Consider the following 24,041-nt stretch of genomic DNA (forward strand, 5'->3'; position numbering starts at 1 on the left):
TCCACACTGAAGGTCTGGTTCCTATTTCAGTTGAATGAATCTCCTGCTAATATGTAGGAGAGACCCTCTTCTGCAGAGCAAAGTGTTTGATCAAGTATATAAGGGGTCAGACTGTCTTTTAGGTTGTTTTGTGCACAACTATCATCTCAATATCAGGCGTTGTTGAATTAACTGCCTGCTTTTATTCTTGGACTTTCTACACTATTCTCATTTCTGCAATGACTCCTGATCGTTCCTATATGAGCACTCGTGAGTGACACCAATCTCAAAGTGCAATCTGGCTGAGCATCCTTGCATCTTATGTATGGTTATTATTGGCTGTCTCAAATAGAAAATTGGTGTTGCTCATTTTCATGTTCTTCCTATTCCCTGCCTCTGGGGTAGCCAACATGAAACCCCTCAGAAGCATGGCTAATGGTCTGGAGGGCACCACCTTGGCTATTGCTGCCCTACCCCATGCTCTGCAATTCCTCATTTTTCCTCCTGGGACACAGGAAAGCTCATCTTTCTCTATCTTTTTTTTTTTTAAAGAATTTCAATTAGAAATAAATATACACCACTTTCAACAAAGCAAAGCATGAGCACCGAAACAGAGCAATGCAATTTGCAGTCAAAGATAGGAAAAAACATCAACAGGTGAAAATTCATCTCTAATTGTTAGATGACTAGGATTGGGAACTTACAGTCAAGATCTGTCTTTACTACACACATTCTTTGTGTACAGAAATAGCAAAAAGAGTAGCCCGAGGTGCTAAGAACAAAGGCTTTTAAAAATCCCACTGGTTATGTGATGTTTGAGACACATAACCTATACCTTGTTGACAACATATTTTCTTTCTGTAGGGGGTTGGGACAGGATGTGAATTTAATCTCATCTCAACCATGGCTCACATCACTGCCATATGCACATTTTGCCAAATTTTCTCATAAGGTTTGAGTTTCACCTTGACAAAAGCCAAACACACGAGGGCTTTCTTAGGTAATGAAATGAGTCAGATTGCAGCCTGGGAAGAAAATGATATAAATCAGAGTCAGAGAAATTGTTTTCTTTGCTTACATCCTGTTTCTTGTAGCTGGGTGGGAAGTGAATAAATTAAATATAGGAAGCTGTCTTAAAATGAACCAGACCATTGATTCCCCTAGTTCAGTATTGTCTACACTGGCTCCAGGGTTGCAGATAGGGAATATTCTCTTTTTTTAAAAAAAATAATTTTTTATCAAGATTTTAAAGATTACAGAAGAAAAAAAGGAAAAAAAAATAATAACAATCAAGGAAAAAAAGAAAAAACAATACATATATATATATATATAAAATCATCAACAACCATAAAACAGAAGAAAAAAGATAAAAAACAAGTCAAACCTGTACATCACTTACTTACATTCACTTATTTCCTTGACCTCACGCCTCCCATTTTTGTATTCTAATTCAATTTGTTATTTATCTTAATAATTTGTCTTAATATACTATAATTTTACATTCTCTCTTTCACCAACTCATTTTAACTTAATCCTTTATGTCATTTCTACTAAAACCACATAATTTTCTTTTCCCAACATCTTTCTAGCAATCCTTAATTTTACAATATTTTTGAAGATAAACTTTGAATTTTTCCAATCTTCTTCCACCGACTCTTCTCCTTGGTCCCGGATTCTGCCAGTCATCTCAGCCAGTTCCATGTACTCCATCACCTTCATCTGCCATTCTTCCCGGGTGGGTAGATCTTGTGTCTTCCAATACTTTGCGATGAGTATTCGTGCTGCTGTTGTGGCCAGATAGGGAATATTCTCAGTCCCAGCTGGAGATGCCTAGGACTGAATCTGGGACCTTCTGTATTCAAAGCAGATGCTCTACTATTGACCTACAGATCTTCTCATGCTCTGCACACATTCCAAAGCTGTTTTTGTTGGGAGTTTAACATGTCTGGTGGCTGTGAACCATTAGGCTGCAAAGAGCTACCAATCAAAACAAGTAATAGTGTTTTGACAGTAGCCCTTTGGAGGGGTTTGAAGAAGGAAGACCGGGTGTCAGGCTGAATGTGGGCCTACCATGAACATGCCATGGCACTACAGAAGTGCAGAGATAGTGGATGGAGCTAAATGTCCGAATATGGTAGGGAAGCCTCCTCTGAGTACAGCACCACAGGAGCAAGTGGCTGCTGTCAATGCAAGTACAGCCCGCCCCGCCCCCCCGGCCTATATTGCTTGACATGTAGCGCATCAACAAGCAGCATCTACATGGTTGGTATGAGTCATATCAATCAACCACATTAAACAAGCACATTGAAATTAGCGCAGGAACCTCACCATTACCATGAAGTACCATGTACATTATGTTTTAATCCCAGCCTTAAGAGAGGAGACTTGTGATCACAAAGTGCCTAGATTAGTGGCTGAGCTAAACTTCAATTTACCTGTTCTTGTCATTCTGTAAGTGGGCATTAGTCTGAGGGTTTGAGTCTAAAGGAAGAAAAACTTCCCATCAGTATAATCTCATTAAGGGCATCATCCGTGATTGTCATCCTAGCTGTGTCTAATGTACACAGCAAAAGTAAAGGTAAGGTAAAGGGACCCCTGACCATTAGGTCCAGTCATAACCGACTTTGGGGTTGCAGTGCTCATCTCACTTTATTGGCCGAGGGAGCCGGCGTACAGCTTCCGGTCATGTGGCCAGCATGATTAAGCCGCTTCTGGTGAACCAGAGCAGCGCACGGAAACGCTGTTTACCTTCCCGCTGGAGTGGTACCTATTTATCTACTTGCACTTTGACGTGCTTTCGAACTGCTAGGTTGGCAGGAACAGGGACCGAGCAACGGGAGCTCACCTTCTGATCGGCAAGTCCTAGGCTCTGTGGTTTAACCCTCAGTGCCACCCGCGTCCTACAGTGAAAGTAGTCCAGCATAAATGTTCAGAGATATGGGAACAGCTTTTAGGATCTTTCAGTCAGGCTGCAGCAGAGGTCTAAATGATTGTGCTAAGTAACCATCATCATCATCTAAGACTTTTAATATGACAGAAAATAATAACGGCAGCTAAGTCTGCACATTGAAAACAAACCACACACATCTTCTTTAGGGCCTATTGTTACTAAACACCAAGTGCGAGGTTGATTGATTTCTTGAAATCTTTTTAAAACCCACACATTCCCTCAGAGCTCCAATACATGTGTTTAACAGTAACCTTTAACCTCACAAATCTCCTGCAAGCGGAACTATCAGAACTATCCATTCTAATACTATACCAAGAATAGTATAGCCTCGGCCCAGTATACCTGAAGGAGTGTCTCCACCCCCATCGTTCTGCCTGGACACTGAGGTCCAGCTCCGAGGGCCTTCTGGCGGTTCCCTCACTGCGAGCAGAGCAGCGAGTGAGGTTACAGAGGTTACAGAGGTTACAGAGAACCAGGCAGAGGGCCTTCTCAGTAGTGGCGCCTGCCCTGTGGAATGCCCTCCCATCAGATGTCAAGGAAATAAACAACTATCTGACTTTTAGAAGACATCTGAAGGCAGCCCTGTTTAGGGAAATTTTTTATGTTTGGAGTTCTATTCTGTTTTTGATGTTCTGTTGGAAGCCGCCCAGAGTGGCTGGGGAAACCCAGCCAGATGGACGGGATATAAATAATAAATTATTATTATTACTGCCCCCTCCAAGTTTATTCTGAAGGAGAGTTTTGAAGAGAATTCTTCCTGGTTTAAATCACAGTTTTGTCACTCTCTCAAATTAAACCCATGGAATCTAAATGCCGTTTAATCTTGTATATGGAGGAGCCAAGGATTGTTATACAGAGACTTGAAAGTACCAGTGGAAACAATGTGAAGTACTTTAGATTCAATTAAGATTAATTGGATGCACTTGGGTCCATTAGTCCTAATTCTTAGGAAACAGCTTTTCTCCAAGGATTTAAAAGGAAGCACAATTAGGATAAAATCTGTTGCTTTGGAAGCAGCCTGAGTCAGTGAGCCTTTGGACAAGGAGGCAGAGTACGCAGGACAGAATGAGATTCTCGGGGGGGGGAAATATTTACACAGTTGTTTATAGCCAAGACATAGTGCAGAAATACTTGATGGTCTTGAGAGAACAGACCTAAAAAGGGAAGCACACAGATTATTTTACCTGAAAATGTTGTGCTCAGGAGGAAGAATGACCCAGAGAACATGTTGCTTACATGCATTCATGTTCATTAGTAGCTTGCCTCTTTGCTGGACCCAAGCCAAACTGGATACAAAGTCTTGTTATGGAAAAATAAGATGGCAGTTGGGGGTGGGGGTGGTGAGGAGAGGGGAATTTATAGCATGCAATTAGAAAGGGTGCTGCCAGAAGTCAAAGGTTCTTTTAGGATTGGAAGACTATGAACACAGGTATGGATGAAGGCTACACATTCTTTATTAATGCATGCAAAGAAACTATAAAGCATAATACCACAACAAGACAACAATGCTGACATTCCCTTCATTTAGTTCCTGGAAACCCCTTGAAGTAGCAATGGTTGTGACTCATGCATTGGCCAATGTGCAGCAGCTTCTGTAGTCCAGATCTACTCCAAGTTCCAAGAGACAGGGCTTCCCCACCTCTTTATAAGTCTATTATAAAGTTGCTCTTCTAGAACTTACACATTTTTCTAAATTATGCTGACACAGAAGATTGATAATCATAATTGTAGTGTAGCTTATACAGCCACCTTCACCATGCTTATATTCTTAAGCAGAGAAGTGGGCCGTGGTAGTCAACCAATATAGATAACTGTACTATATTAGGCTGTCCCTAATATGCTTTGAACCACCCCGTTTATGTTCTGAACCACCCTGTGTTCTTTGGATGAAAGGCAGTACAGTGGAACCTCAGTTCCCAAACGCCTCCGTTCTCGTACATTTCGGTTCCCAAACACCTAAAGCCCAGAAGTAAAACAGAGGTTCTACTGTATACAAATTTAGTAGTAGTAGTAGTAGTAGTAGTAGTAGTAGTAAGTAGTAAAAGTAAATGACCCCTGGACGATTACGGTAAGTCCAGTCAAAGGCGACTATGGAGTTGCAGCGCTCATCTCACTTTCAGGCCAAGGGAGCTGGCATTTGTCCACAGACAGCTTTGGTGTGTGTGGCCAGCATGATTAAACTGCTTCTGGCACAACAGAAGAACATGATGGAAACCAGAATGCATGTAAACTCCATTTACTTTCCTGCCGCAACGGTACCTATTTATCTACTTGTACTGGTGTGCTTTCAAACTTCTAGGTTGGCAGAAGCTGGGACAGATCAACGGGAGCTCACCTTGTCGTGTGGATTCGAACTGCCGACCTTCCGATCAGCAAGCCCAAGGGACTCAGTTGTTTAGACCACAGCGCCACCAGCGTCCCTTTTTACTACTACTAGTAGTACTAATACTACCCAAACAGGTGGCTGTTAATGTTAAAGAACCTAACATTGTTAGGTTCTGGATTTCAGGGCAGCATATAACATAAAACCAATACAATAAAAACAAAAAAATAAAAATAAAAGCAGCATTTAATAATGTACCGGTATCTCCACCACAGTGACTAACCAATTTCTAATTCTTTTCCAAAACAATTGCATTAGTCCACCACATCAGATAAGTATTTTCTTGAATGTCTTTTAAGGAACAGACCTTTGAAGATTTTCCAGAGAAGTAGCAAAAACAACAAAGCCTCTTGGAACATCTTAATTACTATGGCATGAGCTTTTGTGACACGAAATCCACTTCACCAGATGATGTGGGTTCTAATCCATGAAAGCTTATGTACAACAAAAGTTTATGCCATAATTAATTTGTTAGACTTTAAAGTGCTGCAAGCATTTTTCAGCGTAATCCTATGCAGTTCTTCTCAGAAGTAAATCCCGTACCTTCCAACAAGCCACAGAAGAAAATTGGGACTAGCATCTTTTGGGGCTGAGTCATGTGACACATGTCTTTCCCTAAGAGAACCATAGACTCAAAAAACCGTAGAGTTGGGAGGGTTCCCTGAGGGTCAACTGGTCCAACCCACTGCCATAAAACTCACCCTGCCAGGGCCGGTTTTCTGAGGCTCAGAGTGCACACTTTCTCCTTAAAGCCAGCTGCTTACGGGGAACGCAGCCAGTTAGAGGTGGAGACGGCATGTGGAGGGAGTCCAAAGGCCTGGGTATACTCAGACTAAGAAATAAGGGGTTAGCTCAATATATTTTGCCACCTGAGGCAAAGGACAAGATGGCGTCCTTTCCCAAGGTACATACAGAAGCAAATTGCGCTGGCAATGGAATCTTATTCCAATACAGGTGAAAGGAAAAGGTCTTCTACTGCATTTGTGGGCTAGTGTAGTGGTTACAGGGCAGTGCACATGGCACTCACTGCTCTGGCCACTCTCCCCACCTCAGTATCAGCCGCCTGAGGCAGCTTCCTCAGTCAGCTTTATAGTTGTACCTTGGTTCTCGAATGTAATCCATCCTGGAAGTCCATTCAACTTCCAAAAATGTTCGAAAACCAAGGCACGGCTTCTGATTGGCTGCAGGAGCTTCCTGCACTTAATTGGAAGCCGCGGAAGCCACACTAGACGTCCAAATAATGTTAAAAAAACCGGAACACTTACTTCCTTGGTTTCAGCGTTCGGGAGCCAAAACGGGTAAGTACCAAGGCATTCAAGAACCGAGGTACGACAGTACTCCGAGGCCTCCTTCTCCTAGAGTCAAACTCTCTAAGGAATTGGAATTCTCTTCCATTATCTTTTTACCATTCTGTGGATGTTTTCAGACAGTCACTATTTTTTTAAAAAAAGAAAAATACAATCACATGGTTTTTTCTGTTTGGAGACAGATGGGATGGACTTCCTCACAATACTTTTGGAGTGAGTGGCGCAGAGAGCAGCTAGAGAGCAGCCAATTGACAGAAATGCCTCTCCAAGTTGAAATGATGTTTAGAACAGAAAAGAGTGTGGCTCTAACATTCTGGGGAACACTTTTTAAAAAATGGCTTTACATTTCACTTGGTACAACTAAGCCCTGGTTCCCTTAATAGACCAGCCTCCACTGACTTTAATCAGGGAGTAGGAAAAATGGAAAGTAAAGCATCGAATTAAAATGCTAGAATTCAAACATGGCAAATCATTGTTTGTACTTATGTTTCAAAGTTAGTATACATTCTCAGTTAACAATGTATACTAATAACTTGGGGAATTCTCAGTGACAAGGAGCCCTAATTTTGCACATATCTATAAATCCCCTATTGCAGCCCAGCATTAAAGGGGATTTGGAATGTTCTGCAGTTCCATCACAGCTTTGTTTTGTCAGGGACTGAGCAAAAGATGGTTTTCCAACTCAGATATGCATTTTTCAGAGGTTTCTGCTTAGCTGCGCATGTTATTAATTAGACAGACAGTGCTGCCAAAGGTGGCCATTGTCAACATTTCATTAAAGCCTTTTTTGAAGGGAAGCTGAGTGCATCTGCTTTAGAAATAATGAGTTAGTTCATTTTCCAACTCCCATGGCATTTTATAAGAAAAGTCTGCCCAAGTCAGAAGTCTGTTAAAGCATTTTGTAAAAAATATATATGGAACAATAGGACTTTGCAGAAAACAAAATCCCCATTAATTTTACTTTTATTTTATTTTATTTATTTTTTTATAATAATTTTTATTAGTTTTCCAATTTTAAAACAAAACAACAACAACAACATAAAAACGTCAACAAATACAAACAAACACACAAATATAAGTTCTTAACCTCATTTTCATAAGCCTCCTTTCTCGGACTTCCCCATACCTCACCCTTTTTGCATCCTTATTTTACAATTTTTCAGCAACCCTTTTAGCCAATTAAATTTAAATTTGTTATCTTTCTCAATTTCACCTTAAGTCATCAAACATTTTCAGCTGTAATTCTGCATCTTCCTTTCCCTTGACATTTTAGCACTCATCAATATTGTAACAGTTCTTAAGATAAGCTTTGAACTTCTTCCAGTCTTCCTCCACCGTCTCTTTCTCTTGGTCACGGATTCTGCCAGTCATTTCTGCCAATCCCATAAAGTCAATCACTTTCGTCTGCCATTCTTCCAGTGTGGGGAGTTCTTGTGTCTTCCAATACTTTGCTAGAAGGATCCTTGCTGCTGTAGTGGCGTACATGAAAAAAGTCCTATCCTTCCTTGACACCAATTGGCCCACCATGCCCAAGAGAAATGCCTCTGGTTTCTTGTGAAAAGTACATTTAAGTACCTTCTTAATTTCATTATAAATCATTTCCCAAAAGGCTTTAATCTTTGGGCAGGTCCACCAAAGGTGAAAGAAGGTGCCTTCAGTCTCATTACATTTCCAACATTTATTATTGGGCAGATGATAAATCTTCGCAAGTTTGACTGGGGTCATGTACCACCTGTAAATCATTTTCATAATATTTTCTCTTAGGGCATTACATGCCGTGAATTTAATACCGGTGGTCCATAACTGTTCCCAGTCAACAAACATAATGTCATGACCAATGTCCTGTGCCCATTTAATCATGGCTGATTTAACTGTCTCATCTATTGTATTCCACTTCAGCAACAAATTGTACATTCTTGATACATTCTTAGTATTGGGTTCTAACAGTTCTGTTTCCAATTTCGATTTCTCCACCTGGAAGCCAATTTTCCTGTCTTGTTTAAAGGTTTCCATTATTTGGTAATAATGAAGCCAATCTCGCACCTTGGGCTTTAATTTCTCAAAACTCCCATTAATTTTACTTTTAGCCCTTTGCCAACACTTTCCTTAATCCAACCACAGTGGAGTGATCATCTCATTTCCTGAAAAGGCCTTGTGTGCATGTGTTGAGGGGAGGTGGCCTTGATGTCAGAGTTTCCTTGTTTACTACTTTTGAATCCCACCCCCAAATCATAGATGTGCGGTTGGTCTACAGATGCAAAGTTGAATGAAGGGAGAGGGCTATAGTTCATAGCTTTACCAACCCCATAGTATTTCTAATATTGCAAGTGCATCAGAGATGCGCAAGTATCAGATCATTCCTTACTCTGGTGAACAACGTGCATGCAAATACACACCTGTGGGCTGAAAATGCCTGTGATCCTTCCCCTAACTACCTATCCAGAGAACAAACACTGATCAACAATTCTGAGCAACCAATATGCTATAATGAGCATAATGAGATTTACTGTGAAATTTTGATGTTTAATAGAACACACTTTTATAATCCGTTTACTAACAGGTCTTGCTTCAGAAGCTAGAACAGGACAAGCTATTGGAATTAATGAATTAATGACATATCACAGACAGAGAAAATCCCTCAGTAATGGGACTGAGAGAGAACACTCCAGTTTGAGAATAACACGAAAAGCTGGAGGGCTATTGTCTTCCAACACCACACACTTTTCACATTAGTGTTGCGTAAGGAAGCTCTTAACTCACAGAACTCCTGGTTCCAAAGATAGATGCAACATATTTATGTAACTAAGCAGTCACTAGCCACAAGGGTCAAATACATGCCTTCACATTGGCTGGCTAACCTATCCGCTGAGAGCTGGCCTGAGGATGGGGATATTGTGAAAGCAGAGCACATTTCTTCATTTGCTCTGCTGCTCTCCAAGAACATCCCTGTGTGCGATTGCCGGGTGGAGAAACTATTGTTTTAAAACTAAATGCTGAAATAAGACTCTCAGGAATGGACTCTATCTACCACAAGCATGAACCACTGCTGTTATTCCTTTCCTTCAGGAAGGAAAAACAATAATACTTTACAAGACTCCAACATAAATATTTTCAGTACATGCAAGGAACAGCTGCATCATGGGTCACCAGCCTTTGGGGACCCAAGGGCACATTTGCAAAACAAAAGAGACCACAACCAAGCATATAAACTACAACCTATCCTTTTGGCTACAAAAGCTTAATTTCAGTGAGGGGAGAAGAGTCTGCTGAGCACAAGGGAAGGACTTTGCAGGTGCCCAGGGATGCCACATTAGCAATGCTTGTTCTACCTTCTAAAAGTTGTCTTGAAACTATAACCTAAGACTCCTCTGTTATAGAGTAACTAAGACTCCTTAGTTACTCTATCTGTAACTAAGACTCCTCCATCGCCTTGTGATTAAGCAATTGAAGGCCGAGGAGATTTTAAAGACATGGGCTACTGACTTCCGGAGGCGGTGCGAAACAGCAATGGCGGTCCTCTTCGTGCTCTGAAGAGGGGCTCCGCAGAAAAGGGTCGTTCGCTGCGGCATAGCGGCGACCCATCAAGAAAAACCACGGGCAGAGTGAGCTCGTGGCCGTGGGACTCGGCGGGCGCCAGAAGCCCCCCCAGAAATGGAGAAGGAACCCCGTAAGGGGCTCCGGAACGTGAAAGGGGGAGCGGCGCTGTGAGTTCATCGCTCTTTCTGCGGGAAGCAAAGCCGCGCGGCTGCTGCTGATGAGCGCCGACCTTTCTTCTTGGAACATCAGATTTGCAACTACAACCCGTGAGTAAGGGGACTTAAAAATTATCGGGACTAAAGTATTTAATTTGGCTGAAAACGGGAAACGTAACCAGGAAGTCCGTTTCCCGACCGTGCTAAAGAGATCAAAGCAAAGTTTGACAATCGGGAAGCGCTTTGAAAGAACTATAAAAAAGATTGGATTATCGTGCAGACTATTGAACTTTTGGCAGGGATTAAAAGAGACAATTTCGGAGTATCTATGCTGATTTTCTGACTGGGTCTTCCTTCTTCCTTTGGGATTTATAAATAATTGAAGAAACCAAATCCGTGGGCTGCCAGGGTAAAGAAGAACTGTCAAACTGCCAAACTGCTGATATTGTTTTTAAGGTTGAAAGTGTTGCATGTAAACGTTACACCATAGAAGAAATAGGGAAACTGTTTCTTGCACCCTCTCTGAGACTTTGTATTAAGTTGGGAAAAGCTTAATGCTAAAAAGAAACTAAAAGACCTTTTAGAACTTCAGTTGTTTCTTCTTTGGATTATTGGGACTGTAAAGAAGGAAAAACCTCTTTCTTTCGGTTGAACTTTATTACTCCCCCTAGAGGACTTTGGATTTATAATTCTCTGGGAACTATATTTTGTTTTGATTCTCTGCTGCCTGGTTGTTTATACTTTGGAACTGTCTCTCTCATGGGAACACATACAGTCTGACCTTGATACACAGACGGGATTGGAATGAGTGACGCAGGGAAAACAAGGCTGGCTAAAATAAAGGCAAAACAATTGGTACAAACAACTTTGACTTCCCAACCACGTAGATCATCTGTCCCAGCTGTTCTAGAAATACAAAAAGGGGCTGTTGAGCAGACATCTACAGGGGATATGGCTTCAGGAGGATCTGAAAAAGTTTTAAATCAGATCCTAGAACAACTGGCAATTCTAAATAAAAAGGCGGACGAACATTCGACTAAAATTGATCAAGCCACATCCTCAGTAAATAAATTGACTGACCAGGTGGCTCAACACACACAAGCAATTGGGAATCTTCAAGAAGCAACAGCAGAGAATCACAAACTGGCTGAGGAAGCCAAACAAAAAGCAGAGGAAGCCAACTTGAAAGTTGAGGCATTAAAGGTGGAGGTGAAGCCGTTGCATAAACAGATTAGTGAACAGCAGGCCTACTGGTCGATGACTGAACTGAGAAATCGGGAAAGCAATCTTAGACTTAGAGCTATTCCAGAACTTGAACAGGAAGATCTGATTGGTTATCTGACATTAGAATTTTCAAAGTTCTGGGGTATTGAAGAGGATAAGGATTTTAAAATTGTGACTGCTTTAAGATTGGGAAGAGTGACGAGGAGGGATAAACCCAGAGACTGTTTGATCATTTTAAGATCTAAGCAAGAGAGAGATAAAATATTAGGCCTTCATTTTGGAAAATCACTTGACATCCACGGCAACAGAGCTGAAATTTACAGAGACATACCAAAACAGCTTTTGGATCTTAGAGCGACGTATATAGAACTTGCAAAATTACTGAGAGGCAACTCAATTCCTTATAGGTGGGAGTTTCCTCAAGGACTATCTTTTAATTTCAAAGGAAAGAAAGTTAAAATTAGAACAGCAGAAGACCAACAAAAGTTCTTGAACGACCACGAAGAGGATCTACAGAAAGGGACAACAGGAGCCTGGCCACCGCCACCGCTTACACCTATACTGGCACCTACACCCTCGGGACCAGAGGACCAAAAGAAAGGGACGTCACCACAGGACCAATAGATTGACCCAGGATGTCTCTGCAGCTTCTTAGTTGGAATATAAATGGCGGAAATTCCCCAGAGAAAAGAAGAAGAATTTTTCATATATTGAAAAAAGAACAATTGGACATCATCTGCTTGCAGGAAACACATGTGACCAGGCTCCATAGAAAAGTTTTGATTAATAAAAGATTAGGCCAAGAATTCATCTCATCGGATAAAGTAAAGAAAAGAGGAGTGGTGATTTATGCAAAGGAGAGCCTGTCACCAAAATTTTTATTCAAAGATGAGCAAGGAAGAGTTTTGGCTATTGAAATACAGGCCCAAGGAGAAAAATTTTTGCTATTAGGAATTTATGCACCGAACGAGGGGAAATCAGAATTTTATAGGAAACTGCATGAGACAATCCTGGACTATTTGGACTACACCAACATCATTATGATGGGAGATATGAACGGAGTGGTCTCTACAAATATGGATAAGTCACAAGACCTAAGTCTAACAAAAGATGGCAGACTACCCAAAACTTTTTTTGAACTAACTGACAATATGGACTTAATCGATATTTGGAGGACTAAGAATCCCTTAGGTAGAGAAGGAACTTTCTTTTCTGAGGCTCATCTGTCATGGACAAGAATAGACCAAATATGGACAACTAGAAGGCTGGCACCTATGATTAGAAAAGTGGAAATCTGCCCAAAAACTTGCTCCGACCATAACGCTATGAAAATGGAATTAAGACTTACTCCAATCGGCTCCTTTAGATGGAAAATGAATGACACCCTATTAAGAGATCAGGAGATTGTGAAGAAGGCCCCCAAAACCTTGAAAGATTATTTTGAAATAGATTTGAATACTACGGTGGAAAGGAGAACAATCTGGGATGCAAGCAAAGCAGTTATGAGAGGGTTTCTGATACAACAGAACACGATAAAGAAAAGAATCTGGAATGGGAAAAAAGATAAGATTTTAGAGAAGATAAGAGATGGAGAGAAAAAGTTGAGATCTAAGCCAAAATCGAAGGAGATCTTGAGAGAAATTAAATTTTACCAAGCACAGTACGCGAAATTGATAAATCAAGAAGTTGAGTGGAAAATTAAACAAATGAAACAAAGATCATTTGAATCAGCTAACAAGTGTGGGAAACTATTAGCATGGCAATTGAAAAAGAGACAAAAATTGAATACAGTCACCAATCTAGAGATTGAAGGGAAAGATATCCAGAAACCCGAAGAAATTAGGAAGTGTTTCCAGAGATATTTCAAAAAGCTCTATACTCAAGGGCCACAAGAGGAGAAGGAGATAGACCAATTTATGAAAACAAATGGTTTACCAAAACTTGCCCAGGAAAAGAGAACAATCCTGAATCATAACATAACACAACAAGAAATAGAGGGTGCCATCCAGAATATGCAACTAGGCAAATCTCCAGGTCCGGATGGGCTTACCTCCAAGTATTATAAGATATTGAAAGATTATTTGATACAACCATTAATGGAGGTATGCAATCAGATTTTGGAGGGGAAGAAGGCACCGGAATCGTGGAAAGAAGCCTTCATCACATTGATCCCTAAAGTGGAAACTGAAAAGACTCAACTTAAGAACTACCGTCCCATCTCACTCCTAAATGTGGATTACAAAATTTTTGCAGATATTTTGGCAAGTAGATTTAAAAAAGTATTAAATGAAGTAATTCACAAGGACCAGGCAGGCTTTCTCCCAGGAAGACATTTGTCTGATAATACTAGGAATATTATTGATATTTTGGAACTTTTGCAAACCAACATTAATACAAAATCAGTGTTAATTTTTGTTGATGCGGAGAAGGCCTTTGATAACATTTCTTGGAGGTTTATGAAGAAAAATTTGGAAGGGATGGGAGTGGGACGGGGGTTTGAAAATGGAATAGAGGCAATTTATTCAGAGCAGAAAGCTAAACTGATAGTAAACAATGTGGTGACAGAAGAATTTAAAATTGAAAAAGGAACACGACAAGGTTGCCCCCTATCCCCTCTGTTATTTATTTCTGTTCTGGAGGTGCTTTTGAACATGATTAGGGAAGACCGGTTGGTACAAGGAATACAGGTCGGAGTGAAACAATTTAAATTGAAAGCTTTTGCAGATGATTTGGTTTTAACACTACAGGAGCCTGAATCTAGTACGAAGAGAGTGTTAGAATTAATTTATGAATTTGGTCGGGTAGCGGGGTTCAAACTGAACAAGCAAAAAACCAAGGTTTTGGAGAAAAATCTGACACCTTTGGAAATAGATGGGTTTCAGAAAGAGACAGAGTTAAATGTTGTTAAAAAGGTAAAATACCTAGGGGTAAACTTGTCTGCCAAAAATTTGAATCTATTTAAAGATAATTATGAAAAATGCTGGTCAGAAATTAAGACGCAGGTGGCGCTGTGGGTTAAAGCCTCAGCGCCTAGGGCTTGCCGATCGAAAGGTCGGCGGTTCGAATCCCTGCGGCGGGGTGCGCTCCCGCTGCTCGGTCCCAGCGCCTGCCAACCTAGCAGTTCGAAAGCACCTCCGGGTGCAAGTAGATAAATAGGGACCGCTTACCAGCGGGAAGGTAAACGGCGTTTCCGTGTGCGGCTCTGGCTCGCCAGAGCAGCGATGTCACGCTGGCCACGTGACCCGGAAGTGTCTCCGGACAGCGCTGGCCCCTGGCCTCTTAAGTGAGATGGGCGCACAACCCCAGAGTCTGTCAAGACTGGCCCGTACGGGCAGGGGTACCTTTACCTTTACCTTTATGAAAAATGCTGGTCAGAAATTAAGAAAGATTTAGAGATCTGGTCAAGATATATACGGACAATGACAATAAATTTATCTAAATCTAAATCTAAGATTGAAACTTTCCTTGTTGGGTCGAATTGCAGCTATAAAGATGAATGTATTGCCGAAGATGTTATTTTTGTTTCAGACCCTACAGATCGTGGACAGAGTGGAGTGTTTTGGGAAGTGGCAGAAAGATATTTCTAGGTTTGTCTGGCAGGGCAAAAAGCCCCGAATAAAATTTAAAATATTAACGGATGCAAAAGAGAGAGGGGGGTTTGCCCTGCCAGATTTAAGGTTATATTATGAAGCTGTGGCTTTCTGCTGGATGAAAGATTGGTTACTCCTTGAGAACACTGACGTCCTAGATCTGGAAGGGTATAATAATGTTTTTGGATGGCATGCATATTTGTGGTACGATAAGGTAAAGGTTCATAAAATGTTTAAAAACCATATTGTCAGGAAAGCTATATTTATGGTCTGGACAAAATACAAAGACTTATTGGAAGGTAAGACCCCGAGGTGGTTATCACCAGCGGAGGCCAAGGTTCGAAAAAAACCCAATATGGAGGCCGGATGGCCGAAATACTGGGAAATAATAGAAAAAATTGGAGATAATTGGAGGCTGCAGAGCTTTGAAAAATTAAAGAATAGGGTGCAAGACTGGTTTCATTATGCTCAAATTCAAGAGGTTTTTAAGTCAGACAAAAAAATAGGATTCCAGGTGGAAAAATCGAAATTAGAGACAGAACTGTTAGAACCTAAGACCAAGGCGCTTTCGAGAATGTATAACTTGCGGCTTAAATGGAACACCCAGGATGAGATAGTCAAATCAGCCATGATAAAATGGGCTCAGGATATTGGGTACAACATTATGTTAGAAGACTGGGAAAGGTTATGGACCACTGGAATGAAATTCACGGCATGTAATGCCCTGAAGGAAAATATTATGAAAATGATATATAGGTGGTACATGACCCCAGTCAAACTTGCAAAAATATATCATCGGTCGGATAATAAATGTTGGAAATGTAAGGAGGCTGAAGGGACATTCTTTCATCTTTGGTGGACTTGTCCAAAAGTGAAGGCCTTCTGGGAAATGATCTATAATGAGTTAAAAAAGGTGTTTAGATACACCTTCCCTAAGAAACCAGAGGCCTTCCTCCTGGGCATTGTGGACCAAAAGGTGTTAAAGAAGGATAGAACTTTTTTTATGTATGCAACTACAGCAGCAAGAATACTCAGTGCAAAATATTGGAAGATACAAGACCTTCCCACGCTGGAAGAGTGGCAGACGCAGTTGATGGACTATATGGAACTGGCTGAAATGACTGGCAGAATCAGAGATCTGGGAGAAGAGACAATGGAAGAGGACTGGAAGAAATTTAAGGACTATTTACAAAAACATTATAAGTTGTATGAATGTTAAGAATCTGCATGACTTGGAAATTTTAGCTCCTGCAATTAGATTAGGAAAATAGAAAGTTAAGTTATAAGTAAGAAAAAGTTGAAATTTAAAGTTATTTTATGTATTATCTTAAGGTATAAATATTTGACAAAAGGTACTTTAAATTTAGAAGTAAAACACTCTGAAAGATATAAATAAGATACGAAACAAGGTAATAATTTGCTGATATGTTTATTGTAAAGAACGCAGGGTGAGGGAGATGTGGGGAAGTCCAGTTAGTAACCTAAAAATGTATTTTGAAAGTTGGATTGTTTTTCTTTTTTTCTTTTTTCTGGTTTGTCCTTCTTTTTCTTTTCTGTAAACTGAAAATGTAATAAAAATTTTAATAATAATAAAAAAAATAAAGACATGGGCTACTGGATGGTGGCTAAGGCTAAAAAGCACAAATTAACGATGGTGAGGAAAGAAATCATGCTTTTTAATGCATGCCAGTGAAATGTAAGATTTTTAGGGTTCTGAGGCTGAACCAAAAGACTCATCCATACTGGCAAGAAATACAGGCAATTGCTATGTGCAAAGCAATAAATTTTTTAGGAAGCAATGGAAAAGTCACTCTGGGTGATGAAAGACTTGCTCTTTCATGACTGCCAAGAAATCAATTCCCCTTTCAAAATCTGAAAAGGGGCGGAGGTAAGGGCTGAGAGTGCAGCTGTTCATCCTGATTTTAGCTGGAGGATGAACAGAAAGCTGAATTTAATTCTCAAAAATATTGGCGGTGGCAGTGGGGGGTGGAGATCTATTCTAAAGGAATCACTAGTGTGTAATAAATACTGCTTTATGTGAAGTGCTTGGAGAACTGCCTAATCAAGAAGGGAATGCTAAAGAACAACAACTGCAAAGATAAAGTTTCATGCTTGACTGAAACTATGACCATCTTTTCTGTGAGTCCTGGAAGTCCTGCTCCCGGCCTTGCAAGCCTTTTTCCACATGGCCTGGAAGGGCAGGGCCCCTGACTGAGTCCAGCTACAAAAACTGAGGCTGCCAAACAGACTCTTGGGCTCGGTATTGTTTGGGGGGCTTTGTTCAGGGGTGTGTGCTGTTATTGATATAAAAAAAATTTGGTTGAAAATTTCTTACGATTTGCATTTAAATTAATTTGGTTGTGTCCTTTTTTATGTTTTATTTATTGTTTATGGCTACTTTTGGTTATGTTTGTAATGATAATTTTTTTTCACATTGCAAGGCGCCTTGAGCATGGTTTGAACAAGGGAAAGTTGGTATACAAATAAAATGATGCATGTATAGAATCACAGAATTGTAGAGCTGGAAGAAACCCCCAGGGTCATCTAGTCCAACCCCCTGCAATGCAGGTGTCTCAACTAAAGTATACCTGAAGGAGCGTCTCTACCCCCACCGTTCAGCTCCGAGGGCCTTCTGACGATTCCCTCACTGCGAGATGTGAGGTTACAGGGAACCAGGCAGAGGGCCTTCTCGATAGTGGCGCCCGCCCTGTGGAACGCCCTCCCATCAGATGTCAAGGAAATAAACAACTATCTGACTTTTAGAAGACATCTGAAGGCAGCCCTGTTTAGGGAAATTTTTAATGTTTGAAGTTCTATTCTGTTTTTGATGTTCTGTTGGAAGCCTCCCAGAGTGGCTGGGGAAACCCAGCCAGATGGACGGGATATAAATAATAAATTATTATTATTATTATTATTATTATTATTATTATTATCATCCTCATCATCAACGGCAACATCATCATCATCATTATCATTCTGATTATAGCATTCATGACAGATGGCCATCCAACCTCTATTTAGAAACCTCCAAGGAGAGCCCACAAGCTCCCGAGGGAGACTGTTATGACCATATATATGAAACCTAAACTAATACAATCTATGCTATTGCAAATGAAAGCACCAATGCAAGGTGCTTACTCTGATGCTTAAAGCCATAAACAGCTTGGACCCAAATACCTGCAACTTCATGTCTCATATCAACCTGCCTATGCTTTAACGTCATCAGATGAGCTCCTCCTAGTGGCCCTTGAGTGAGGGCCTGGGACAAAGCTATTTCAGTCAGAGGTGGGTGCTTGCGTGCAGAAATCTCTCCCTGTGGAGATATGCCCGGCCTTAAGCAGAAGTAATAAATTGTCAAAGAACCAGGAGGGGAAGTTGAGGGACGTCAAGGGGTGGGGGGAGTTTTGTTTTAATTTCTATCTTCTTTGTTTATATGATAAATGTGTTGAATACTAAAATGTAAAATCTAACATTTAAAAAAAAAATTTAAGAGATGTGTCTGGCCTCATTTGTTTAAAGCTTCAAGCAGCTGGACAAGAAGATGCATCAGCATTCAGTGATTTGTTTCTGTGCATTCTTAATTGACTGTTATTTTATGGATTTTATGTTTTCCAATTAAACTTTTATTGCACTAGCCATAGGCCATGGCATCGTTCAGAAGGACAACATAAACAACAACAATAACCATAAAAATCATCGGGCACCACACATACAATAAAACCATGGCCAAGGCTTCTAAAATTATTTGTTGCATTAAATAGAATAGAATAGCAAAAGATTTCAGGTAAGATGTGCCAAATTAAATATCTGAATCCCCTTTGCAGGTGACTGCTATTTTATCTAGTTCCTTCCTCCTGATCTTCTTAGCTGCCAGCACATAGAGTGCTACTTTATGGATTTTATGTATTCTTACCTCCTTGATTTTGTTGTTAAACAGCCTTCTGAAAAGAAGAAGAAGAAGAAGAAGAAGAAGAAGAAGAAGAAGAGGAGGAGGAGGAGGAGGAGGAGGAGTTTGGACTTGATATCCCGCCTTTCACTACCCTTTAAGGAGTCTCAAAGTGGCTAACAATCTCCTTTTCCCTTCCTCCCTCACAACAAACACTCTGTGAGGTGAGTGAGACTGAGAGACTTCAGAGAAGTGTGACTAGCCCAAGGTCACCCAGCAGCTGCACGTGGAAGAGTGGGGAATCGAACTCAGTTCACCAGATTACGAGTCCACCGCTCTGGAGTAGAGAGGAGTGGACACCACAGGAATATATTTAGGTGCCGTGGAATGAAATTCATGTTTTAACAAAGCTGAAAATGTTGGTGCCTTAGCTAATTGTGTTATCAGGGTCGAAAGAAGAAATAGGGTCTCTGTTTGTAGAGACTGCAAAAGACACATTAGGGACGTCAGCACAGGAGTTAAAAAAGTATGTGCGATGTGAAAGGGAGCAGGACTGGACGCTGTGTTGTTTAGCCAGTCCTGGTTGCAGAGTTCTAGTCTGATCACAGTAAGCACTTAGCATTCATATCCATCCTTCAGACATGAAGGAGTAAAACAGAGAGAGAGATCTGTATATACCATCATAAACTGCTCTTATCCAACCCACCATCTAGTGGACATCCTAGGTAACTGCAGGAATTCTCCAAAGGAAACCAGAGCTTCCACACAACAACAAAAAATACAGTGCTCAACCAAATATTACCCCTTTATGTGTAACACTCCTTCAAGCCCCACTTCATTATAACTATTCCATCACACCATCCCTACATAATGGATATTGTCTAGCAGCAGAGGGTATTGTGGCCTCTTGTGGTAGTGAGTTCCATAGTTTAACTGTATGCTGTGTGAAGAAGTACTACTCGCTGTCCTGAATTTCAAAGCATTCAGCTTCATTGGATGGTCCTGGGTTCTAGAATTATGACAGAGGGAGAAAAAGACCTCTGTCGTGTCCCATCTTACATGCTATCTCCCTCCCCTCAAATTATAAAGCCAGAAATGTAACATTTTCTCATAGGAAAGTTTCTCCAGCAGTGACAAGAAATTTTCCGCACCAGGTACCACCTGACTTTCCTACGCCTCTGCTCCAGCCTTTGCTAAATCTTTTCCAGTTCTACAATATCCTTTTGGAAGTGAGGTGACCAGAGCACAGTATTCCAAATGCAGTTGCGCCATAGGTAATATAGTAGTGCTATGATATTGGCAGTTTTGTTTCCAATACCTTTCTGGAAATTACAGTATATGAGAAAATATCCACAGGCTTGAAATTCACCCCCCCCCCCCCCGAATTCTACACAGTCTCTGGTCTGCTTCTCCCATTTCAAACAGGCATACAGCATGGCGAGGCGGAAACAAAGGGCTCAGTGCAAATAATAGGTTGTACCTACAGGCCTCAGCCATGAGACAGAAATGGTAACCAGTGGCTCTTAATCCATCATGCCTATTAGTCTAGTGTCTCCAGTCATGTAATTAGAACAGAAAGTCAGAGGTGAAATGAAGGTAAATGGCCAATTACCCGTTGTTCCAGGAAATGAAGTTTTCGCTTATCATTTTACAGGCAAAGTGCAGCTCTTCGAATTTCTAAACACTATTGGATGATTAGCCAGGCTTGCCAAACTGTGACATGATCATTTCAGCATTTGGAAACAACATAATTAAGTCAGGTATGATCCCTTTGCAGTATCATGAACTGCCTTTGAGCCTTTTATGCTCTTATTTAATGTGATACATGTAGGCATCTGTAGCACCCTGCTTGTGGTTAACGCTTAGCTGGAATGAAATATTCAACGCAGCAATAGAGAAATTAAAATAATAATTTATTTGTCAGACAAATAAATATGAGGCACAGTGGTATATGGTTACCAAGCTCTGGCCTGGCCTCCTGCCATTCTGGCCAGCACTTATATTTCCTTAATCCAGCCCCCTTGCTCCTCCTGTGGCTGCCTCTATCCAATCAGCCTGGTTGAAATTCCTATTGGCTGTTTGCTAGAACCAATCACAAAAGATACACCCATTTCCTTTTGCCCTTTTATGGGAAATAAAAGCCATATTTATAATTGGCAAACAAGTAGCCATTAACCTCTACAAGGCACCTTAATTACCAAATCACCTTTGCCCCCTTAATTCTAAAATAGAGCAGATGGCTAAAACAGATGGTGGCTAATTCTATTTTAAACAGGTATCAAAGATCTTTTGTACGCATCATCAATGAAAGATCTCCTTTATTGGAGGTTCCTTTAAACAAAAACCTGACAACCATCTGTCTAGAGTGCTCCGATGGTGCTTGGCAAGGGGGGGCTAGGCTGGTGGCTGATGGCCCCTGTGATCTCTTCCAACTATATGAAATAGGAATCTAGCATAAGGATTTAACATTTCTTAGCTTCTAATTCCTTTGCATAATTACATTTAAGCCAATATATTTTTAATACATAATATATATATTTTTTTATAAGCAAAGACGTTTTCAAAGTAAGAAAAAACTTAAAAACACTTTCTTTCCCTATTTCCATTAGCTCTTGCCCTTAGGAAAATGTGGCTCAAGTCTCTAATGGGAGGCACAATAATTCTTACTATTTACCAACTTAATTGTAGCTTAATTGTACTCTGCAATATGCAAGGTCGGTGACCTCGCTCAGCCTTTTATGACCGCAATAAACCAGAGGGCCTCTCTGGCGGAAGAGGATGAACATCTGCCAATATCTTAGCCAGCCTAGTTTCTGCCTGGCATGAATCATTTGTGAATTTGAACTCATTTTTAAGATACAACCTTGATCAAAAAATATAAGCTTGATAAAAATGCAGGCTTATGATTAGATGCCTCACATCCCTGATTTGGGGAAATTGTTGATAGGGAATTTGATGGTAGCGGCAAAAATGGTACAGGGCTATGAAGCTCCCTGCTGTCTCTGAATGGTTGATCCAATATCTTGAGCTAGCAGAAATAGACAAGATTGCAGAATGAGTGTACAGTGGTACCTCAGGTTACATACGCTTCAGGTTACAGACTCCGCTAGCCCAGAAATAGTGCTTCAGGTTAAGAACTTTGCTTCAGAATGAGGACAGAAATCGTGCTCTTGCAGCGTGGCGGCAGCAGGAGGCCCCATTAGCTAAAGTGGTGCTTCAGGTTAAGAACAGTTTCAGGTTAAGAACGGTCCTCCGGAATGAATTAAGGACTTAACCTGAGGTACCACTGTACAAGGGATGGCAGTTTTGACAGATAAAGGCTCAAATCTTATTTTATATTGGAATGGGTTTATATTCTGGTTACAGGGGTCTGGATAGGAATCTGTTTGTCTGAATTGTCCATGTACCCGAAGGACTGTAATACCTTTCAACCTGCCTCCTCCGCCTGCCGTATCAGTTGCCTGCATTGTAAGTATAGTGGTGATTGTCTTTATATAAGAGAAATTCACGTGTCAGATTACTTTTATCACACCACTACTAAGGCTGTGGTGAGAAGCCAGCCAAAGTCAATATCTATAGCCCATGTTTCCTGGATGCCATTTAAAGATAGTAGATGGGGTCACTGCTAACTGTGGGACTCTAAATCCTGTTGTAAATGTCCCAGTATATTTGGAGAAGGAAGGAACAGGACCTTCAGGATCAGAACTGGCTTCGTAAGGTCTTGCTAAGCCAAAGGAAAGTGTTTGGGTGGTGGCAACGTTTAAGCAGCTTACTTGAATACATGGGCGTTCAGATCATGAGACGAGCTTTGCCCATGTGGTCTAGCATCCTGTTTTCACAGTAGCTGACCAGGTGCCTATAGGAAGCCTGGACACAGGACACAAGCAGTCTCTCACCTTGCAATTCCCAGCAATAGGTATATGGATATTTGCTGCTTCCAATACGTGGCCACAATGGCCAGTCATTTTATCCTCCAGGACTTTGTCTACACCCTCCCTTTAAAAGCTACTACATTCCCAAGATCCCTCTTTCTCACTCATTGCCAGGTCTCACACACCCTATAGGCATATTTGTGAAGTTACTGTGGTTTTGACTTTCCCTCTCAACTTCCTTTCCCAACCCCCAAAACCCTTCATTTTTAAGGAGGATTGTTCTTGAGAGAGGATAATTTGAAATTTTGGCATTGAAGCATAGTCCTAAAGCTGTTTACTCAGAAGTAAGTCCAACGAGTTCAATGGCAGCTAGCCACATATAACCCATGAACTTTATTTCATTTTTCTTGACATTACAGCGGGAGGGCCATGAGCCAAAGTAAAAATACAGTATACAGTGGTACTTCAGGTTAATAACTTAATTCATTCTGGAGGTCTGTTCTTAACCTGAAATTGTTCTTAACCTGAAGCACCACTTTAGCTAATGGTGCCACCCGCTGCTGCCGCGCCGCTGCCACGTGATTTCTGTTCTCATCCTGAAGCAAAGTTCTTAACCCAAGGTACTATTTCTGGGTTAGCGGAGTCTGTAACTTGAAGCGTCTGTAACCTGAGGTACCACTGTATTTGCTAGAGCTGGGCTTTTTCTCTGTAGCATTCTCACATAGCATGTTTAAAGCACATCACCTCCTCAAATAATCCAGTGAGGTTAAGGATTCTTGGGAGGGTGCTTTAAATGTATGGTGTGTATACAGAAGGGGCTGGCCTCAAGAATTTGAGCTGCAGCAGAGAAAACTGCCACATTAAGGCAGATTTGGCTGCACAATTGGTGGTTTTGCTGGCAACACTAACTGCTTTGGATCACAGGTCCAGTCCCTTTCCTGTCAAGGGTTTTAAGTAAGTTAAGCGCAAAGGCTGAACCATGTCCAAAGGGGGGCAACGGTATTGTTTCCTGGAGGCATTTTAGCCTCAATAATAGATTGTATTTATACACTTGTTTAGAGCTGCGATTGCTCAAGCTGAGCCAAGTCAGGTTTGGCCTTTCTTTTGCTCTGGGAAGGGGTCCCCCTAGTCTAATAGCATAAACATTTCAACATCATG

General features: G+C 41.0%; 1 long non-coding RNA gene across 1 annotated transcript; it reads left to right on the top strand.

Moving 5' to 3' along the window:
• The first annotated feature begins 16,735 nt into the window (after positions 1–16,735).
• On the top strand, positions 16,736–23,247 carry LOC307211619. Its single transcript, XR_013836542.1, has 3 exons — positions 16,736–17,416; positions 20,672–20,771; positions 22,378–23,247. It is a non-coding gene; the product is annotated as an uncharacterized lncRNA (long non-coding RNA).
• Positions 23,248–24,041: the final 794 nt, after the last annotated feature.

Source organism: Podarcis cretensis (genome assembly GCF_951804945.1).
Source record: "Podarcis cretensis genome assembly, chromosome: 2".
Lineage (NCBI taxonomy): Eukaryota > Metazoa > Chordata > Lepidosauria > Squamata > Lacertidae > Podarcis > Podarcis cretensis.